The sequence below is a fragment of the Podarcis melisellensis genome (genome assembly GCF_964234715.1).
Source record: "Podarcis melisellensis genome assembly, chromosome: 2".
Taxonomy (NCBI): domain Eukaryota; kingdom Metazoa; phylum Chordata; class Lepidosauria; order Squamata; family Lacertidae; genus Podarcis; species Podarcis melisellensis.
In genome coordinates, this window is record NC_138529.1 from 107,218,182 (window position 1) to 107,241,335 (window position 23,154).

The 23,154-nt window shown below is 46.0% G+C and overlaps 2 protein-coding genes across 2 annotated transcripts in view; both read left to right on the forward strand.

The window, feature by feature from the left end:
• LOC309364561 (uncharacterized protein) overlaps positions 1–18,395 on the forward strand; it is a gene marked incomplete at its 5' end in the record, with an annotated part of 38,032 nt that extends 19,637 nt beyond the window's left edge. Inside the window, one exon of the mRNA XM_081902133.1 lies at positions 18,293–18,395. The remainder of the gene's footprint in view (positions 1–18,292) is intronic.
• LOC309364603 (uncharacterized protein) overlaps positions 2,349–23,154 on the forward strand; it is a 220,111-nt gene continuing 199,305 nt past the window's right edge. The window contains exon 1 of the mRNA XM_081902255.1: positions 2,349–2,363. The gene's annotated coding sequence lies outside the window, so the exon portion shown is untranslated. The remainder of the gene's footprint in view (positions 2,364–23,154) is intronic.

Genomic DNA, 23,154 nt, shown 5'->3' on the forward strand with positions numbered 1-23,154 from the left:
AGGGATAGACCCAAGCTCCTTCTGCCCGCTGACCAGAAAAGCCATATCCCCCACAAAAAAAGCCCACCCTGAGATTCCTTCTCCTTTCACTCTCCAGTTTTACAAAGGCAAACTCCTATTAGGCAAAGGTGGGTTGCAGAACTTCTAACAACATTTTGCTTTAAAAAAAAAAAATGTGGTGGTTCTCTCATTGCGAATAAGTGAGGTTCATAGACCACAGAATGAAAGAGTTGGAAGGGACCAAGAGGATCTTCTAGCCGAACCCCCTGCGATGCAGGAATCTTTTTGAAAAGGTGGGGCTCGAACCCACAACCCCGAGAGTCTCATGCTCGACCAACTGAGTTATCCCAGGACTCGGATCAATATCAGCCGGTAGGATTGCAATGAATCGGGAGCAAAGCTTTTGTATGAATATATTACCTCAAGTTATTCTGATGTTTCCAAATGCACTGGTACAAATAAATTTTAAGACTGAACAACTGGTATTATTATTATTCCCCAGCCAATTTGGGCGGCTTCCAGCAAAATATAAAAACATAATAAGACATCAAACATAAAAAACTTCCTGATTCTGCTTCTTTGACAGAAGCCGACAAATTTAGGACAGATGCTCCATATCAACTCAATGACAGGGAACCAGGCAGTGGGCCTTCTTGGTAGTGGCACCCGCTCTAGAACGCTCTTCTGTCAGATATCAAGGAAATAAGCATCTATCTGACTTTTATAAGACATCTGAAGGCAGCCCTGTATGGAGAAGCTTTTAATGTTTGATGTTTCATTGGGTTTTAAAAAATATTCTGTTGGGAGCTGCCCTAGTGGCTGGGGAAACCCAGCCAGACGAGCGGGTATAATGTTGTTGTTACAATATTAATAATAATAATAATAATAATAATAAATTTTATTTATATCCCGCCCTCCCCAGCTGAAGCCGGGCTCAGGGCGGCTAACAATAATCAAATAATCAAACAATCAAATAATCACACATTCTAAAAATATTTCATTATAAAAATTAATTAAAATCAAATTAATGGCAACCGATTAAGCAAGATTCTGTGCAGGTTGCCAAAGGAGGGAGTCAGGCTGCGCCCTGACCAAAGGCCTGGTGGAACAACTCTGTCTTGCAGGCCCTGCGGAAGGATGTCAGGTCCCGCAGGGCCCTAGTCTCTTGTGACAGAGCGTTCCACCAGATTGGAGCCGCAGCCGAGAAGGCCCTGGCTCTAGCTGAGGCCAGCATAACCTCTCTGAGGCCTGGGACCTGTAACCATCCAGCCACAGCTTCCAGACATCTCGCCAGTGTGTCTGGGGCCGAGTCAGGATGGCCATCCATCAACAGATAGAGTTGGGTGTCATCAGCATACTGATGGCAACCCAGCCCAAAACTCCGGATATTATTCTTATGCTTAATTGAATAGCAGTTCCCAGAAGCCGCGGAAGGGGAGAGATGCTCTTGGGCTCCCATCCTCCTTGCAGGCTTGGCCACCATGAGGAGACAGTGCTGAGATTCCTGCATTGCAGGGGGTTGGACTAGATGACTCTCAGGGTCCCCTTCCATCTCAACGGTTCTATGATTCTAACAGGGTGTGGGACTAGATGGGCTTGATCAAACTACAGGGCTCTTCATGTGATCTGTCTGTGCATCCAGAGGAATGTGTTTCTGTTTGTGTGTGTGTGTGTTGACAGAGAGAGAGAGAGAGAGAGCGAGCGTACCTTCTGTGAGAGGCCATGTCTCTTCTTTGCAAGGAGGATGAATAAGCTGCAACCCCCCCCAACCGTCGCTTCTATGTGTGCATGCAGAGGAACGTTTTTCTGTTTGTTTGTGTGTGTGTGTGTGTGTGTGTGTGTGAGAGAGAGAGAGAGAGAGAGAGAGAGAGAGAGAGAGAGAGAGAGAAAACACCTTCAGGGAGAGGCCCCTGTCTCTTTTTTGCAACCAGGATGAAGGAGCTGCAATACCCCCACACTTGAGCCACTGCTTCACTGCCTGCTCTCTCTGCACCCCTAACTATGGGTATTGCATTGCACCCCTCCCAAAGCTTGCTGCACCCCAAGGCGTTTTGCACTCAGCGGATTCCTTGCAGGACCAGGGCAGAGCACGACGGCAGAGGGGGCGGGTAAGCTGTTCCGCTTAAGCCACGCCCCTTTCCCAAATCAGTATGGAGCAGCCCCTCCCCTCTAGCTGCTTCCACTCTCTCCCTTTAATATTTAAGGCAACGAGCATCTGTTCCCTATAATCAAAGCCCAGGTTCCCTCCCTCCTCTCCCCATTGGCTGGCGACTGCAATTATCCCGCCCCCGGAGATATCCTGCCTCCCAGGCGGGGGCTCCCATTCCCCCCCCCCCCGCTGCCCAGGGTCGCCAGGATTTCGGGTGAGTGCAAAGCCAGCGGCGGGGAAGGAGGGAAGGGGCTTGGCAAGGGGTGGGGGGTCCAGGATGAGAAGCCCCGGGACGGGGAGAAGAAGAGAAGGGAGGAAAGGAAAGGGAGCTGTTTCTCTTAATGGGGCCTTGAAGGGGGGGGAGTGTTCCGTTGTGGAAAGAGAGAATCTTCCTCCTGTCCGGATCTGGTGCAAAGGGAGTTGCAGGGAAGGAGGCGGGAAAGGGGAGAGGCTTGGGCATTGCAGACCAGCCTCGCCATAGTAATAATAATAATAAATAAAGGGGAGAGGTTTGGGCATTGCTGGGCAGGCTTGCAATAAAATAATAATAAAACTAATATAATAATACCAATTATTATTTTCTGGGTTTCCCCAGCCACTCTGGGCGGCTTCCAACAAAATAAGAAACACCAAAAACATCCAAACATCCAAGTCTTCCGTTTTGTAGAGGAGATGGGGACATGGATTGCTGGATGGCAGAGGGAGAAAGAGGAAAAGATGGGGAGGAAAACAAAGGCAGGGGGGTCCTGGCAGGAAGAAGGAAGGGGCGAGGCCTTCTCCAAAGCAGCTCTTTGTTCCTTGAACTCCTTGCATAAAGTAGTGGGGGCGGGGCCGGATTGAGGTTTGATGAGGCCCTAAGCTACTGGAGGTAATGGGGCCCTTTATATGCCCAGCTGTCCTTTGTCAACAACAAATTGTCGCTGTTTTTTGTGTTGAATATAGCCTGTATGGTAATTTATGAACCTAATCGGTATCTAAAAAAATTTGCACATACTTGTTGAACTGAAATACACTTGAGAAATAAATAATGAAATACAATTACAAAGTATATTAATAGTGAAATAATTATTAAGCTCTAACTTAAAAGGATTGTGTTATTCATAACAAACTTAATAATGCAAACACATTGGCATATGGCAATAACAAAAGTTCCTTTAGAAACACAGTTTACAAAGAATCATTATCTAGTCCTAGAAAGTTGCTATAACTTGAAATTATAATAGGTGTAAATATACAGTGCAGACAACTACTAATAACAAATAGCTTTATTAATATGAAATTAATTGTTATAGCCTGTACAATGCAATTGTAGTTAATACAATGCATTTTTTAATATAAGTATCAATATTACCATAATAGTCCACATACTTCATTGGGACAGCAGACCTTTGTACCCTGTTAGTGAGTGTAAAAGACAGTATTTCTAGTAATATGTCGCATTACAAATAATAGCAATACTATACAAACCTGTACGTAAAAAGTATTTTACAGGACTAATTGTATTACTGCATCTACCCAATACCCATTCAACTGTATAATTTTATTGTGATTCATTGTTGTAATGGTTCTAGGGGTTGCTCGTGCGTAACTCGGCACCACCCTGGCTGGGTTACCTGGGTGAACTCTCACTGTCCGGACAGCCATTCACCCGTGGCTGTCTCAATCGCTGACAGAATCCGTCAGTGGGCGTTTCTTGAACTTCTTCCAGCATAAAAGTTCTTTGACGCCTAGTCGCCGCCTACTCTCCCTGCGCAGAAGCCTTCTGCGCAAGGAGGGTGTGGGCAGCGGAGGGCCAGTGCTTACCCGCTGGTCTCCGGCGAAGAGTCATGGAGCCACCTCGCCGATTCCCCCATCTGCCCCCTTCTCCACTGGTGCTACGCTGATTTCCTTCCCCATAAGATGGGCTGCTTCTCTCCCTCCCGGGACGCTCTCCGGAATCCCTCTGGACTCCTCCCTCTCCCTCTGGCTCCAATGGGAGTTCCCTGACAATTGTGTACTGTGTATACAAACAGTACACAAACATGATCTAAATTACAATACTTTCTTGCCTTTGCCAAAGCAAAGTCACTGATGATATCGTCAAATGATGAACTGCATAGTTTGTCACATTCTATGTACATGCGGCTGAAGTAACATAATTTATCTTGAGACATTGTTGTTTCGAATTTATTTTTTATCTTCTTCAGCTGTGAAATGGATCTTTACAAATGGCAATTTGCAATCATCATTCAAAGGAACATTCTCAGAATTGCTTCTACGTTGGAGAATGCTGATTGGACATTGTTGTTGTTCTTTAGTCACTTAGTCGTGTCTGACTCTTTGTGACCTCATGGACCAGAGCATGCCAGGCACTCCGGTTTTCCACTGCCTCCTGCAACTTGGTCAAACTCATGTTAGTAGCTTTGAGAGCACTGTCCAACCATCTCGTCCTCTGCATGTAAGTTAAATAAACAAGGAGACAATATACAGCCTTGTCGTACTCCTTTCCCAATTTTGAGCCAATCAGTTGTTCCATATCCAGTTCTAACTGTTGCTTCTTGTCCCACATAGAGATTTCTCAGGAGACAAATGAGGTGGTCAGGCACTCCCATTTCTTTAAGAACTTGCCATAGTTTGCTGTGGTCCACAGAGTTAAAGGCTTTTGCGTAGTCAATGAAGCAGAAGTAGATGTTTTTCTGGAACTCTCTAGCTTTCTCCCTAATCCAGCGCATGTTTGCAATTTGGTCTGTGGTTCCTCTGCCCCTCCAAAATCCAGCTTGTGCTTCTGGGAGTTTTTAGTCCGCATACTGCTTAAGCCTGCCTTGTAAAGTTTTAAACATAACCTTGCTAGCGTGTGAAATGAGCGCAATTGTGCAGTAGTTGGAGCATTCTTTGGCGCTGCCCTTCTTTGGCATTGCATTCTAGACTGATATTCTCTGATCCTCTGGCCACTGCTGAGTTTTCCAAACTTGCTGGCATATTGAGTGTAGCACCTTAACAATATCATCTTTTAAGATTTTAAATAGTTCCGCTGGAATGTCATCACTTCCACTGGCCTTGTTATTAGCAGTGCTTTCTAAGGCCCACTTGACTTCATCTCCAGGATGTCTGGCTCAAGGTCAGCAACCACACTACCTGGAGTGTACAAGCCATCCATATCTTCCTGGCATAATTCCTCTGTGTATTCTTGCCACCTCTTCTTGATGTCTTCTGCTTCTGTTAGGTCCTTACCACTTTTGTCCTTTATCATGGTAATTTTTGCACAAAATGTTCCTTTCATATCCCCAATTTTCTTGAGCAGATCTCCATTCCCATCCATTTTAGTTCACTGATGCCCAGGATGTCAATATTTATTCTTGCCATCTCATTTTTGACCACATCCAGCTTACCATGGTTCATGGATCTTACATTCCAGGTTCCTATGCAATATTTTTCTTTGCAGCACTGGACTTTCCTTTCGTTTCCAGGCACACCCGCAAGTGAGCGATGTTTCGGCTTTGGCCCAGCTACTTCATCAGCTCTGAATCTACTTGTACTTGTCCTCCGCTCTTCCTCCGTAGCATATTGGATGCCTTCCACCCTGAGTGGTTCATCTTCCAGTGTCATAACTTTTATACGACCATGGAGTTTTCTCGGCAGGGATACTGGCATGGCTTGCTGGTTCCTGCTCCAGGTGGATCACGTTTAGTCAAAACTCTCCACTTTGACTTGTCTGTCTTGGGTGGCCCTGCACGGCATAGCTCATAGCGTCTCTGAGTTATTCAAGCCCCTTTGCCATGACAAGGCAGTGATCCATGAAGGACATGGTCATTAAATATTACTTGGTACAGATCCTGATGTTATCATGTTTATCATGTTTATCAGATTATCATGTTCATGGCTTTGACTTTTTAATGTATTGATGAAAATGGTTGAGTTCTCCAACAAGGTTCATGTCAACATCTTCAGGATATGTTTGGCTTAAAGCATTAACTTCTTCACGAATCTCTTCTTTTGCAGCATCTAATTTTGTTAAGAATGAAATACTACTACTACTACTACTACTACTAATTATAATTATATTCCAACCATCTGGCTGGATTTTCCCAGCCACTCTGGGCGGCTTCCAAGAAAAAATTAAAAATACATAAAATCGTCAATCATTAAAAACTTCCCTAAACAGGGCTGCCTTCAGTTGTCTTCTAAATCTCAGATAGTTGTTTATTTCCTTGACATCAGATGCAGGGTGTTCCACAGGGCGGGTGCCACCAGTGAAAAGGCCTGGTTCCTTGTAACCTTGCTTCTCGCCAGAAGGCCCTCAGCGCTGGACCTCAGTTTCTGGGCTGAACGATGGGGTTGGAGACGCTCCTTCAGGTATACTAGACAGAGGTCGTTTAGGGCTTTTAAGGTCAGCGCCAACATTTTGAATTCTGCTCAGAAACATACTGGGAGCCAACGTGGGTCTTTCAAGACCAGTGTTCTGTGATCTTGGCGGCTGCTCCCAGTCACCAGTCTTTTTTGCAGCATCATTGTATGTTGTTGTTGTTTAGTCGTTTAGTCGTGTCCGACTCTTCGTGACCCCATGGACCAGAGAACGCCAGGCACCTCTGTCCTCCACTGCCTCCCGCAGTTTGGTCAAACTCATGGTGGTAACCTCGCAAACACTATCCAACCATCTCGTCCTCTGCCGTCCCCTTCTCCTTGTGCCCTCCATCTTTCCCAACATCAGGGTCTTCTCCAGGGAGTCTTCTCTTCTCATGAGGTGGCCAAAGTACTGGAGCCTCAGCTTCACAATCTGTCCTTCCAGTGAGCACTCAGGGTTGATTTCCTTCAGTATGGAGAGGTTTGATCTTCTTGCAGTCCATGGGACTCCCAAGAGTCTCCTCCAGCACCATAATTCAAAAGCATCAATTCTTCGGCGATCAGCCTTCTTTATGGTCCAGCTCTCACTTCCATACATCACTACTGGGAAAACCATAGCTTTAACTATACGAACCTTTGTTGGCAAGGTGATGTCTCTACTTCTCAAGATGCTGTCTAGGCCTGTCATTGCCCTTCTCCCAAGAAGCAGGCGTCTTTTAATTTCGTGGCTGCTGTCACCATCTGCAGTGATCATTGAGCCCAAGAAAGTAAAATCTCTCACTACCTCCATTTCTTCCCCTTCTATTTGCCAGGAGGTGATGGGACCAGTGGCCATGATCTTCGTTTTTTTGATGTTGAGCTTCAGACCATATTTTGCGCTCTCCTCTTTCACCCTCATTAAAAGGTTCTTTAATTCCTCCTCACTTTCTGCCATCAAGGTTGCGTCATCTGCATATCTGAGGTTGTTGATATTTCTTCCGGCAATCTTAATTCCGGCTAGGGATTCATCCAGCCCAGCCTTTCGCATGATGAATTCTGCATATAAGCTAAATAAGCAGGGAGACAAAATACAGCCTTGTCGTACTCCTTTCCCAATTTTGAACCGATCAGTTGTTCCATATCCAGTTCTAACTGTAGCTTCTTGTCCCACATAGAGATTTCTCAGGAGACATATGAGGTGATCTGGCACTCCCATTTCTTTAAGAACTTGCCATAGTTTGCCGTGGTCGACACAGTCAAAGGCTTTTGCATAGTCAATGAAGCAGAAGTAGATGTCTTTCTGGAACTCTCTAGCTTTCTCCATAATCCAGCGCATGTTTGCAATTTGGTCTCTGGTTCCTCTGCCTCTTCTAAATCCAGCTTGTTGTTGTTTTTTAATAAATTTTTTATTAGGTTTTCACATTTTTAAAACAACACAAAACAAAGAAAAAACAAAAAAAAGAAGAAAAAGAAAAACACAAATAGATTTTTTCATAACCCTCTTTCCCTAACTTCCCCCCACCCCCCCATGCCTCCCAATTCTCCTGTATAATTCAGCAAGTTCTTGTTTCACTCCTTAAACCTATTCTTATTATACTTAAAGTTAATTCCCTTTGTTAAGTCCAATTTGTTAATCTACTTCTCTTATATACATTAAATCCATTTTCTAAGATCGATCCAGGTTCTTTTACCATAAATTCCCATTTTTTCATATTAAAATATAGATTAAAATTATAAAATCCAAAAGTCATAAGATGAAGTGAAATTTTTCCCCCCTTCCTCCCTGCCCTGGTATCTGTCCCTTCCCAGATCACTGTCCTCTTGTAAAACTCTTAGCCCGGATTTCTCACATCAGAGGCTTTTAAGTCCCTTTGAGTCTCTCTTTGCCTGTTATGTTGGTAGTCCTTCTTGTAAGTCTCCAAGTCTCGAGGGGTGTCTAACACGCTTAAGGTGCCCACCGAGTCACCAAGTCCACAGGCATCCGTGCCTGCGGTTTCTGAGGGTCCCCGCGTCGCTGGCGCGGTGAGACCCGTCCTTAGCGGAGCCGATTCCCTCCGGAGCTCGGAGGGAATCCGCCATTAGCCGATCGCGTCAACCCGGAAGTCTTTTTTCTTCTAAATCCAGCTTGCACTTCGGGGAGTTCTCGGTCCACATACTGCTTGAGCCTTCCTTGTAGAATTTTAAGCATAACCTTGCTAGCGTGTGAAATGAGTGCAATTGTGCGGTAGTTGGAGCATTCTTTGGCACTGCCCTTCTTTGGGATTGGGATGTAGACTGATCTTCTCCAATCTTCTGGCCACTGCTGAGTTTTCCAAACTTGCTGGCATATTGAGTGTAGCACCTTAACAGCATCATCTTTTGAAATTTTAAATAGTTCAGCTGGAATACCATCACTTCCACTGGCCTTGTTATTTGCAGTGCTTTCTAAGGCCCATTTGACTTCACTTTCCAGGATGTCTGGCTCAAGGTCAGCAACCACACTACCTGGGGTATACGAGACATCCATTTCTTTCTGGTATAATTCCTCTGTGTATTCTTGCCACCTCTTCTTGATGTCTTCTGCTTCTGTTAGGTCCTTTCCACTTTTGTCCTTTATTATGGAAATCTTTCTACGAAATGTTCCTTTCATATCTCCAATTTTCTTGAACAGATCTCTGGTTCTTCCCATTCTATTGCTTTCCTCTATTTCTTTGCATTGCTCGTTTAAGAAGGTCTTCTTGTCTCTCCTTGCTATTCTTTGGAAATCTGCATTCAATTTCCTGTATCTTTCACCATCTCCCTCGCATTTTGCTTGCCTTCTCTCCCCCGCTATTTGTAAGGCCTCATTGGACAGCCACTTTGCTTTCTTGCATTTCCTTTTCATTGGGATGGTTTTCGTTGCTGCCTCCTGTATAATGTTACGAGCCTCCATCCATAGTTCTTCAGGCACTCTGTCCAGCAAATCTAAATCCTTAAACCTGTTCCTCACTTCCACTGTGTATTCATAAGGGATTTGACTTAGATTGTATCTTACCGGCCCAGTGGTTTTTCCTACTTTCTTCAGTTTAAGCTTGAATTTTGCTATAAGAAGCTGATGATCTGAGCCACAGTCAGCTCCAGGTCTTGTTTTTGCTGACTGTATAGAGCTTCTCCATCTTTGGCTGCAGAGAATATAATCAGTCTGATTTCGATGCTGCCCATCTGGTGATGTCCATGTGTAGAGTCGTCTCTTGTGTTGTTGGAAAAGCGTGTTTGTGATGACCAGCTTGTTCTCTTGACAGAACTCTATTAGCCTTTGCCCTGCTTCGTTTTGATCTCCAAGGCCAAACTTGCCAGTTGTTCCTTTTATCTCTTGACTCCCTACTTTAGCATTCCAATCTCCTATAATGAGAAGAACATCCTTCTTTGGTGTCACTTCTATAAGGTCTTGTAAGTCTTCATAGAATTGGTCAATTTCAGTTTCTTCAGCACAAGTAGTTGGTGCATAAACTTGGATTACTGTGATGTTAAAAGGTCTGCCTTGGATTCGTATCGAGATCATTCTATCATTTTTGAGATTGCATCCCAGTACAGCTTTCGCCACTCTTTTGTTGACTATGAGGGCCACTCCATTTCTTTTACGGGTTTCTTGCCCACAGTAGTAAATATGATGGTCATCCGAACTGAATTCACCCATTCCCGTCCATTTTAGTTCACTGATGCCCAGGATGTCAATATTTATTCTTGCCATCTCATTTTTGACCACCTCCAACTTACCCAGGTTCATGGTTCTTACATTCCAGGTTCCTATGCAATATTTTTCTTTACAGCATTGGACTTTCCTTTCGCTTCCAGGCATATCCGCAACTGAGCGTCCTTTCGGCTTTGGCCCAGCCGCTTCATCAGCTCTGGATCTACTTGTACTTGCCCTCTGCTCTTCCCCAGTAGCATGTTGGACGCCTTCCGACCTGAGGGGCTCATCTTCCAGCGTCATATCTTTTATATGCCTGTTGTCTTTGTCCATGGAGTTTTCTTGGCAGGGATACTGGAGTGGCTTGCCGGTTCCTCCTCCAGGTGGATCACGTTTGGTCAAAACTCTCCACTATGACCTGTTCATCTTGGGTGCCCTGCTCGGCATAGTTCATAGCTTCTCTGAGTTCTTCAAGCCCCTTCGCCACGGCAAGGCAGTGATCCATGAAGGGGCATCATTGTATACTGAAGGGCATTGTATACATCATTGTATACATGAAGGGCATCATTGTATACTGATGCCCTTTGTGCCAGATTTGATTCTAATGCATCTATCGAAGGCATAAATGCTTTGATTCTGAACTTGTTTCCTGGCTCAAGGTTCTCTAAAGCTTCATCTTCATCCTCACCTATTTGCCTCCTTATAGATCAGCAGTTCTCAACCTGTGGGTCCTCAGATGTTGTTGGACTTCAACTCCCATCATCCCTGAGCTCTGGCCTTGCTAGGTAGGAGTGATGGGAGTTGTAGTTCAACAACATCTGGGGACCCACAGGTTGAGAAAGGCTGTTCTAGATCTTCTTCTGCTTTTCTTGTAATCAACCTCAGGCAATTTGTCCTTTGCCTGTTCTTTGAAATGATCAAAAAGATCTCTGGAACCAAGTTCCTCCATTTTATTCAAAATGTTTGTAGCTTGATTACTTGTTTCACCCTTCTCTGTGGTATCAATATGCAGCCAATGCAATGCAGAAATTATTCCATTGTAACTGCCAAGATCTGCATTTGTGGCCCTTGAATGAATTTCCCATCTAGTCTTTGACAAAAACTCTGGAACTTTTTTTTAAAAAAAAAAATTATTCAGATTTTATAACAAATTTAAGCATGATCAAAGCACCGAATTACCGTATTTTTCTGTGTATAAGACTAGTTTGTTTGTTTTTTACAAAAAAAAATAGTTTTAAAATTGGGGCTCGTCTTATGCACAGGTAGTGCTGAGGGGTGTTTTCTTAATTTGGAGTCCCTCCAAATAGGGGGCATCTTATACATGGAGGCGTCCTATAGACGGAAAAATACAGTACATTTTACATTCCAATTAATCTCCCCACCCCCCCATGACTTCCCCCAACTTCCCTTTTTGGGTTATAGCATATTCATTTCTTCTACTTATAATTTCATACGCCTTATAATACTGAAAATTAAAATTATAACTTATAACCCTCCCTTCTCCTTCCTAGCGCCACCTTCCTCGGCAAAGCAGGTGCTTTAGGCACAGCCTCCAGCGCCCACCTGGGCCCTGGGCAGGGTTCTGCTCGTTCCCTCCCTCCCCCCAGGAGGTATCTGGGCAGCCTGGCCTGCTAAGCCTTACCCTCCCCCCTCCTGTCACTGGACAGCAGCCATGTGGGGTGTTGGCTGGGCGCAAGGGGGGGCGGCAGGAGGCGTTTGAAAGCTCCCGGACTGTCGGTTAGTCTCTTGCCTGCGCGCGTGGCAGGTGTGGTAGCTTCAGGTGGGCTGCGCGCCTTCACCAGTATTTGCAGGCCAGCAGCTGCGGATGAGTTGTGCCTCTGTGTGCAACAAAGAGGAGAAGAGAAGTTCTCCTTTAGAAGGCAGAACAGGCAAGAGCTGTCACTATCACCTCATAACTCTTGTGTGGGGTGAAAGTATGTTAAATGGGAGATAAATGGGACCATCGGCTGGGTGAGGACTGCAGGGCCTGCTCCCTTCCAGGGCCTTTTCCAACTGGTCCAGGGGGCGTGGCCCAGGCCCTCTCTCCTGGCTATAAAGGGACTCCTGCTGCGGTGAGGCCTCGGACCATCGGCTGGGTGAGAACTGCAGGGCCTGCTCCCTTCCAGGGCCTTTTCCAACTGGCCCAGGGGGCGTGGCCCAGGCCCTCTCTCCTGGCTATAAAGGGACTCCTGCTGCGGTGAGGCCTCGGACCATTGGCTGGGTGAGGACTGCAGGGCCTGCTCCCTTCCAGGGCCTTTTCCAACTGGCCCAGGGGGCGTGGCCCAGGAACAAACTTTTGGAACAAACTCTTGGGGAAGGGTGGGAAGTGTTCTGCCATTGCTTCCCTGTTCCAGGTGGTTAATGTGCTTTAAAATGTCCTCAAGCAGTTGGTGGCAATTTAAATTTTTATTTCTTTATTTCTTTTTTTCCATTGTTGGGGGTGGGTGGGATGGATATTTGGTTGGGGATTAATTTTAGTGTAATTGTTCTGTTTCTTTTTGTTGTTGTTTTATTGGTTCTGTATAGTTTGTGTTTTCTTTTGAAGGGGCTAGATCAGGGCTGCCTGGGAGTGGGGCCCCAGCCAACACGATGGCTGGGACAAGTTCCACAGGGGGGAAGCACTGGGACATCCGATCTCGGTGATCATGGGCAGGAGGCGGAGTTACGCTAAGACCAGACCATGTCATTACCGAGGAGGCAGGTTTAGTCGTTGTTTGAAGACTATCCCTGCCTCCGGGTCTGGCCTTGACCGGATGGATGCTGGAATCAACAGGGGAAACCTACATGACCTGAAGGTGTTGCTGTGTAATGCCAGGTCAATGATAAATAAAACCACTGCCATCCACGACCTGATTGTGGATGGAGGATTTGACCTGGCATGTGTGACAGAGACCTGGTTGGAGGAAGCAGATGAGCCTGTCCTTGCCGCTGCTTGCCCACCAGGTTTCTCTTATGCACAGCAACCCAGGTCATGTGGGCGGGGAGGGGGGGTAGCAGTGATTTTTAGGAAGTCACTTGCTTGCACCAGGCGTCCTACTGGGAAGATCCAGTTTTCTAAGTGCATGTTCTGGAAGTTGGGCAATAGGGGCAGTACAGGATTCCTTTTGGTGTACTGACCTCCCCGCTGCACCAAGGATTCCCTGTCTGAGCTGCTTCAGGTCGTGGCGGATTTTCTCCTGGAGACACCTAGTTTGGTTGTCCTAGGGGATTTTAACATCCATGCCGACATGGCCTTACAAGGGGCTGCTCGGGACTTTGTGGAAAGCATGGCCTCCATGGGGCTGTCCCTGAATAAGTTTGGCCCAACTCATAGTCATGGACATGCCTTAGACCTGGTGTTCACCTCTAGTGACGTGGGTGATCTGACACTAAGTAAAAGTGAAACAAAAGAAGTGCCATGGTCAGATCACTTCCTGGTGCAACTGGACTTCTCCGCGACCCTTCCCCTCTGCAGGGAGGTGGGACCAATTCGGATGGCCCGCCCCCGCCACTTAATGGATCCAAATGGTTTCCAGAGAGTGGTAGGGGATGCTTTATCCCATGTTGATGGCCTTTCAGCTGATTCCCTGGTGGCCCGCTGGAATGCGGAGTTAACCAGGGCTATCGACTGTCTGGCTCTGAAGCGCCCTCTCCGATTGCATGGAGCCCGGACAGCTGCGTGGTTTTCTTTGGAGCTGAGGGCGATGAAACAATCGCTGAGACGGCTAGAGCGCCAGTGGCAAAAAACTCACTCCGAATCTGACCGGACACAGGTTAGAGCTCAACGTCGAGCCTACCAAGTGGCGATAGTGACGGCGAAGAAGACTTTCTTCACCGCCTCTATTGCATCTGCAGAAAATAGTAGCAGGAGACTTTTTCAGGTGGTTCGTAATTTAACGGAACCACCTTTACCACCGGGGCTTTGTAAAGACCCCAAGATCTCCTGCAACGATTTTGCAAAGTTTTTTGCAGATAAAATCACTCATATTCGGAAGGAGCTAGACACCACCGTGGGAGCAGGACTGGGGCGGGAGAGTGCTAGAGCTCTGTCTGGTCAAGTTGCATGGAATCAATTTCAATCCATTACCCCCGAGGATGTGGACAGGCTGCTTGGACACGTAAAACCAACCACCTGTCTCCTGGATCCTTGCCCATCCTGGCTGATAAAAGCGAGCCGGGAAGGGCTGGGCGATGGGCTCTGCGGGGTGGTGAATGCTTCCCTCTGTGAGGGAACATCCCCAGATCCGCTGAAAGAGGCGGTCATTAAACCGCTTCTTAAAAAACCATCTTTAGACCCGGCCACTATGGCCAACTATTGCCCAGTCTCAAATCTTCCATTCTTGGGCAAGGTGATTGAGCGCGTGGTTGCTGAACCATTTGGATCCCTTCCAATCGGGATTCAGGCCTCATCATGGGACTGAAACTGCCTTGGTCGCGCTGGTTGATGATCTCCGGCGAGCTAGGGACAAAGGTGAGAGCTGCTTCCTAGTTCTGCTGGATCTCTCAGCGGCCTTTGATACAATCGACCATAACATCCTTCTGGACCGTCTAGAGGAGCTGGGGGCACTGTTATACAGTGGTTTCGCTACTTCCTCCTGGGCCGTGTTCAGAAAGTGGTGGGGGGGTGAGTGTTCAGACCCCTGGGCCCTCACTTGTGGGGTACCTCAGGGTTCCGTCCTCTCCCCCATGCTTTTTAACATCTATATGAAGCCGCTGGGAGAGATCATCAGGGGGTTTGGACTGGGTGTCCATCAATATGCAGATGATACCCAGCTCTACCTCTCTTTCAAATCAGAACCAGTGAAGGCGGTGAAGGTCCTGTGTGTGTGCCTGGAGGCGGTTGGAGGATGGATGGCGGCTAATGGATTGAGGTTGAATCCTGACAAGACAGAAGTACTGTTTTTGGGGGACAGGGGGCGGGCTGGTGTGGAGGACTCCCTGGTCCTGAATAGGGTAACTGTGCCCCTGAAGGACCAGGTGCGCAGCCTGGCAGTCATTTTGGACTCACAGCTGTCCATGGAGGCGCAGGTCAATTCTGTATCCAGGGCAGCTGTTTACCAACTCCACCTGGTACGCAGGCTGAGACCCTACCTGCCCGCGGACTGTCTCGCCAGAGTGGTGCATGCTCTAGTTATCTCCCGCTTGGACTACTGCAATGCGCTCTACGTGGGGCTACCTTTGAAGGTGACTCGGAAACTACAACTAATCCAGAATGCGGCAGCTAGACTGGTGACTGGGGGCGGCCGCCGAGACCACATAACACCGGTCTTGAAAGACCTACATTGGCTCCCAGTACGTATCCGAGCACAATTCAAAGTGCTGGTGTTGACCTTTAAAGCCCTAAACGGCCTCGGCCCAGTATACCTGAAGGAGCGTCTCCACCCCCATCGTTCTGCCCGGACGCTGAGGTCCAGCGCCGAGGGCCTTCTGGCGGTTCCCTCATTACGAGAAGCAAAGCTACAGGGAACCAGGCAGAGGGCCTTCTTGGTAGTGGCACCCGCCTTGTGGAATGCCCTCCCATCAGATGTCAAAGCGATAAATAACTACCTGACATTCAGAAGACATCTTAAGGCAGCCCTGTTCAGGGAAGTTTTTAATCTGTGATATTTTAGTGTATTTCTGGTTTTTATGGAAACCGCCCAGAGTGGCTGGGGTACAAATAATAAATTATTATTATTATTATTATTATTATTATTATTATTATTAAGATGGGGCTTGTAGAAATGGCCTTCGATTTTAAAGAAATGTCCTCTTTAAGAAATCATGTCATGTAAATATGTATGTTGTCCTCGAGGTCGAAGCACACACAGAACACCTAGTATGAGCAAGCAGTGCTCCAAAGTGCTTCTCTTGTGAACTTGCCATCTAAGTTGTTTACTAGTGGCAAAGGCTCCTGTTTCCCAAAAGGACAGGAGGGGGAGGTCTCTCCCCCACTTTTAAGCCACCCCACTCCCACCGTATGGAAGGCAGAGGTCTTGTTCTTTCACAATGCCAGTAAACCTTGTGTGTATCTGAAGTGAACCAGGCGCTGCGGCTCCTTCCCCTCTCACTGGGCTGCTGCAAGAAAAGGCAGCGGAGGAGGAGCAAACAGATGGGTTTGAAGGCTCTTTCTGCCCCTCTCTCCTGAGCAGAGGGTGTTTGCAGGGCAGGAGGACAGAGGAGGCAGCAGTGGGTGGATCCACCGCCTCTCCCAGGGGGTCCAGATGCAAGCAGGGGGCTTCCTTCTTCTCCATGTATTCAGAGCAGTCCAACCATGTATTCAGAGCAGTCCTTTGCAAATTACTGTCTTTCTCGGTGTATAAGACGAGGTTTTTTTACCCAATTTTTAAAGTTAAAAAACATGGGTCCTCTTATACATGGAATATAGCAATTAAATATATAAATAAATAAATGCAGTACTTGCTCTGGCAGTCGCAGCTCCTCGCAGTGGCGAGCCCTGGGGCCTCCATAGTCTGCTTGCCTCCCCCCACTCTGCCCACCCTAAAGCTGGGAGGGAAGCTGTAGGCTGTTCGTTTTTGCCGTGCAGCGTCTTTGTGCTGCTCAGCAAACTCTGCAAACTAATGGGGAAGTCCGCCTGCAAAACAAAGCTGCTGATCAAAGATATTTCTCCCCTCTATGCCTTTCCCATGAAACATCTTGGAGACTACAAATTTCTGCACTGCTCCTCTTGCATAACGTTGCACCGCCCGCCTGCTATTCCGTAGCCTCCTCTACCCATGCAGAATGAAGGGGGAAGGGGAGGAGGCCACCTGCAAAGCGGAGCTGCCGATCAAGGTATTTTCCCCTTTTCTGCGCCTTTCCCAGGCAGGAACCACCTATCAGCTCCCCGATCGCCACCGGCAGCCGCCAATCACGCTCCCGCTTGCTGCGACAAGGGCAGCTGTCTATTGGCTGTCGCAGCAGCAAGCAGGAGGGCTAATGGCAGCGATCAGGCAGCTGCAATGCGAGTGGTTGTGAGCTGCGTTCTGGTGGGTTAGTGATTTTCAGCATTCCCCCCAAATAATCCTCCCCAAAAGCTCAATCCCCCTATTTTCAAAATTTTGAGGCCCCCAAAATAGGGGTAGTCTTATAGACAGAAAAATACAGTAAGTCTCATGTTCCATGGGATCTAGTCTTATCTCCTGAGTTCACACCAATAAAACAGAGAAGAGTCCACCATTGTTTATTGCAAAGCAATAGGTTACAGTTGGATCGTTCCACAAAACTGCAACCCTGCCCAGTGGTTCAGGCAGTGGTATTTATATAATTTCAAACAAAGCATTTCGATTTCGAGCAATCATTTACATCAGAGATGTCCAAGCGCTGGACCACAATTGACAGGTAGGCCTCTGTGTTGTTTTGGGTCGATTATGAGACCTTTGAAGGCCCCGCCCCCTTTCCGCAAGAACCTCTGCACATGCTCCTGTTTCTGTTTTTGCTCAGCAGTTCCTTCTTTTAATGTTTATTGTTGCCAAAAGAATCTAAATTTTTCTTGCGGCCCCCCCTCCTTAAAAAAGTCCCTTTAGAGTTTCACGTTCCTCATATTCATCATTACCTCATTTTATTTATAATACACATGTGCGATAAGCACTGGCAATTTCTGCTGATTTAGTTTTGATTCCCACAGCATTCTGTTACGTTGTGTTGGTGTGCATGTTGGGAACCTGTGTTACATGGAGCCATTTGCACCATGTGGCGACTCATGTTCCAGCTTTCAGCTGTATCTTTGTGATTCTCATATTAGCTGTATTTCTGCCCCAATTGGGGGGCGGCAACTTGCAAAATAACCAGTTATAAAGCACAGACTAACATAACTTCTGTTTTAGAAGCACACTCGAGGATTTACAGAGATACACATTATCACATTTATTGTGGCCCTTTGGGCAACTGCCACAAGGCCATTCCTGCCCATACCATACCAGCCTTAGGGAGGAAGGGAGAAGGGACAGGCAGGTGGAAGGAATTGCCAAAGGTGTTTGAAAATGGGTGGAGGCTCTTGGGAAGTGGGTGCCCAATAGGGGCTTCTACAGAGGCAGCAGAATCCCTGCAGGGGCTCCGTGACTCCCTTGACTTCTTCCTTCCTCCCAGGAAGCTACAACTTGCCTTGGCTATTGCGCTCCTCAAGAAGCTGAACCTGTAAACCTAGTCAGGATGGACAGAGGAAGATGGTTCATTTATTGTCTTTCCTAAAAGTCTAACAGGATTTTCTCTCTCCCCCCCACCCCACTCCCAAACAGGTGAGGAAGACGATGGTCAGAATTCTACGGAGCCATCTGTGAATTCATTGGGAAGAACAAAGAAACAGTTTAAATGCAAGGAATGTGGAATGTGCTTTAGACCCTTTGGAAGACTGAGGATACACCAACAAACTCACACAGGAGAGAATCCATGTAAATACATGGAGTGTGAGAAGAACTTCAGTGAAAGTGGAGACCTTAGAATACATCAACAAAATCACAAAGGGGAGAAACCGTTTAAATGCATTGAATGTGAAAAGAGCTTGAGTTCTAGTGGAGCCCTTAGAACACATCAACAAACTCACACAGGGGAGAAACCATTTGAATGTATGGAGTGTGGAAAGAGCTTCAGTTGTAGTGGAGCCCTTAGAACACATCAGCGAACTCACACGGGGGAGAAACCATTTAAATGCATTGCATGTGGAAAGAACTTCAGTTGTAGTGGAAACCTTAGAACACATCAACGAACTCACACAGGGGAGAAACCATTTGAATGTATGAAGTGTGGAAAGAGCTTCAGTTGTAGTGGAGCCCTTAGAACACATCAACGAACTCACACGGGGGAGAAACCATTTAAATGCATTGCATGTGGAAAGAACTTCAGTTGTAGTGGAGCCCTTAGAACACATCAACGAACTCACACAGGGGAGAAACCATTTGAATGTATGGAGTGTGGAAAGTACTTCAGTGAAAGTGGAAAACTTAGACTACATCAACGAACTCACACAGGGGAGAAACCCTTTAAATGTATTGAATGTGGAAAGAGCTTGAGTTGTAGTGGAGTCCTTAGAAGACATCAACGAACTCACACAGGGGAGAAACCATTTGAATGTATGGAGTGTGGAAAGTACTTCAGTGAAAGTGGAAAACTTAGACTACATCAACGAACTCACACAGGGGAGAAACCCTTTAAATGTATTGAATGTGGGAAGAGCTTGAGTTCTAGTGGAGCCCTTAGAAGACATCAACAAACTCACACAGGGGAGAAACCATTTGAATGCATTGAATGTGGAAAGAGCTTCAGTGAAAGTCGAAACCTTAGAATACATCAACGAACTCACACGGGAGAGAAACCATTTAATTGCATTGAATGTGGAAAGAGCTTCAGACATACTGGAGCCCTTAGAACACATCAACGAACTCACACGGGGGAGAAACCATTTAAATGCATTGAATGTGGAAAGAACTTCAGTTGTAGTGGAGTCCTTAGAACACATCAACGAACTCACACGGGAGAGAAACCATTTAATTGCATTGAATGTGGAAAGAACTTCAGTTGTAGTGGAACCCTTAGAACACATCAACGAAGTCACACAGGGGAGAAACCATTTAAATGCATTGAATGTGGAAAGAGCTTTAGTAGTAGTGGTCCCCTTAGAATACATAAACGAACTCACACAGGGGAGAAACCGTTTAAATGTATTGAATGTGGAAAGAGCTTTAGTAGTAGTGGTCCCCTTAGAATACATAAACGAACTCACACAGGGGAGAAACCGTTTAAATGTATTGAATGTGGAATGAGCTTCAGTCAAAGTAGAAACCTTAGAACACATCAACAAACTCACACGGGGGAGAAACCATTTAAATGCATTGAATGTGGAAAGAGCTTTAGTCGTAGTGGACACATTAAAATACATCAACGAACTCACACGGGGGAGAAACCGTTTAAATGCATTGAATGTGGAAAGAGCTTTAGTAGTAGTGGTCCCCTTAGAATACATGAACGAACTCACACAGGGGAGAAACCATTTAAATGTATTGAATGTGGAAAGAGCTTCAGACATACTGGAGCCCTTAGAACACATCAACGAACTCACACGGGGGAGAAACCATTTAAATGCATTGAATGTGGAAAGAGCTTTAGTCGTAGTGGACACATTAGAATACATCAACGAACTCACACGGGGGAGAAACCGTTTAAATGCATTGAATGTGGAAAGAGCTTTAGTAGTAGTGGACACATTAGAATACATCAACGAACTCACACAGGGGAGAAAACCGTTTAAATGTATTGAATGTGGAAAGAGCTTCAGTCAAAGTAGAAACCTTAGAATACATCAACAAACTCATACAGGGCAGAAACCATTTAAATGTATGGAGTGTTGAAAGAGCTTCAGACTGTGTGGAGACCTTAATATTCATGAGCGAATTCACCCAGGTGAAAAGCCATATCAATGTATGCAATGTTCCACTCAAGTTTCACTCTTTACCTCACATCAAGAAACTCATAAAGGCGGAAATCAATTTTAAATGCATGGAATCCGTTTGATGTTTTGGTGTTGGTATTTAAATTTGTATACACATATATATGTATTAAAGTAATGAAGGTCACATATACTAAATGTAGAAAAGAAGTTGGAAGTTGTTGCTAGATAAACGGGGAGAGTGTGAATCTGGAATGCTCAAGGTGTGTGATGAATCTGTTGAATTTTGACCTCCGCCCTTCAATGCCAAAATGATGGGCTGCCCTTGTCTTGTGGATCAGCATCTGTCTGCTTTAGGGAAATGGGGTACCTCAGATGTTGGGAAACAACGCCCATAAGTCTCAGCCCATATGGCCAAGAATGATGGGAGTTGTAGTTCAAAAACTCAAGGGTGGAAAATCTCACGTTTCTTAGAACTTTTCTTTATGAATAATTATAGGTAAAACTTTTGTTGATACAGAGCTCATTTTTTATTCCAGGAGCAGCTGGTCACTTCTGCTTTATAAACAAAGCCAAATATATTGACACACTTTATATTAAAACCAAATTTTAGAGCAGAGACAAAAAGGCAGGAGGCGACATAAGATGGCGTCGTTAGAGGAAGCATTGATTTGAGCTCCGCGTTAGTTGTGCGGTTTTTATTAGTTTGTATTAGTTTTTTACTTGTTTTATCAGCTTTTTTATTAACTTTTACAAAAAGGATCTCTGCAGCTGCTAGGAAACACTTCACTGGCAGCCAGGCTGAGTTAAGCCAAAGACATATTAAGAAAAACTGCTCAGAAAGCCCTATGGGAACTCCCATTTGTGTGTCGCCGCTCTCTACTTCTAATTGTTTTAAGAGATAAGGAAGATTAATAGCTGAAGGAAACCTGCTGTGAACTTTTACTGCAGCCAAGTGAGTATAACTCCCTAAAGGAAAAGAATGTGACTAGAGAGAAATCCTTGGGAGGAGAGAAAAATCGCTTATCTGATAAGGGCCTGAGAAGGCCTTGGAACCTCTCCCTTTATCCAAAACTGCCTTGCGGAGAGTCCTGCGACTGAGTTAATGATACTAGTTTAGTTCAATTAAGTTTTTAACTCAAAGTCTTAAGGTACTGAGACCCTGCAAGAATATATATATATATATATATGCAGGTTTTGGTGTCCTCGGGTGTCTTCCCGTGTAAAAGTTGGGGTGTCTAGGCGACGTTTCGACGAGGTCTCACTCGTCATCTTCAGGCTGGTGCTTTCGGCTTCTTGTTACTGGAACAGAGCAGGATCTCAGTGTTTGAGTTCCTATAAATACTGTTGAGGGGGTGTGGTGTATAGCCTCCAATGTTCTGGGCAGAGAGGAAGTTCCCAGGCTAGTGTGCCTTTTCTTCTTTTGTTCCTTAATTACTTGAGGGATATCTTGAGTGATTTCTTGAGTGATATCCTGGGTACCACTTAGGTGGGTCATTAGGTGTGGATTAGTTGCTAAAGTCTTTGTGTCTTGACCTCTTGAACTTTGTGAAGAGTTTTTCTGAGAAGATGGCTGTACTGCACTTAGTTGTGCTCTGGCTTGGCTTCGTGTATAGGGGCGAGCTGTGGTTTTGTGGCCTGTGTCAGCCAGATCTGTGTAGGGATTGCAGGGGGGTGCAGCATCCGGAGGTGCCACCATGGTTTGGCTACTGGATGGTGTCTGTAATTTATCTGTGGAGAGGGTCTGGGTTTGGGTCTGGTGTGGTTGATTGGTGATGGCGTTCTGTGTGCCTCTGGATCTGGTGTCAGTTTTTGTGGGGAGGGCTAATTTCCAGATGTCTGGCAAGCGGGATGTGTCGTCACGCTTGTTCATGTTGTGAGGGTGTTTCTCTATCTCGATGGCTTCCATGATTATTCTCTTGTGGTGATGTTCCATGTTAAAGAGCAATTTGGAATCTGCAAAATTAATTTCGTGTCCTGTTTCTTTCATGTGTTGGAAAAGAGAGGAAGTTTTTTCTTCTTTTTTGACGGCATTCTTGTGTTCTGCGATACGTGCATTTATTCGTCTGTTTGTTTGTCCAATGTACGTGGCTGGGCAGACTTTGCAGGGTATTTCATAGACCCCTTGGTTTTTTCTCCACAGATAAATTACAGACACCATCCAGTAGCCAAACCATGGTGGCACCTCCGGATGCTGCACCCCCCTGCAATCCCTACACAGATCTGGCTGACACAGGCCACAAAACCACAGCTCGCCCCTATACACGAAGCCAAGCCAGAGCACAACTAAGTGCAGTACAGCCATCTTCTCAGAAAAACTCTTCACAAAGTTCAAGAGGTCAAGACACAAAGACTTTAGCAACTAATCCACACCTAATGACCCACCTAAGTGGTACCCAGGATATCACTCAAGAAATCACTCAAGATATCCCTCAAGTAATTAAGGAACAAAAGAAGAAAAGGCACACTAGCCTGGAAACTTCCTCTCTGCCCAGAACATTGGAGGCTATACACCACACCCCCTCAACAGTATTTATAGGAACTCAAACACTGAGATCCTGCTCTGTTCCAGTAACAAGAAGCCGAAAGCACCAGCCTGAAGATGACGAGTGAGACCTCGTCGAAACGTCGCCTAGACACCCCAACTTTTACACGGGAAGACACCCGAGGACACCAAAACCTGCATTCCTGTACCCGTGAAAATCTACGAAAGCATAT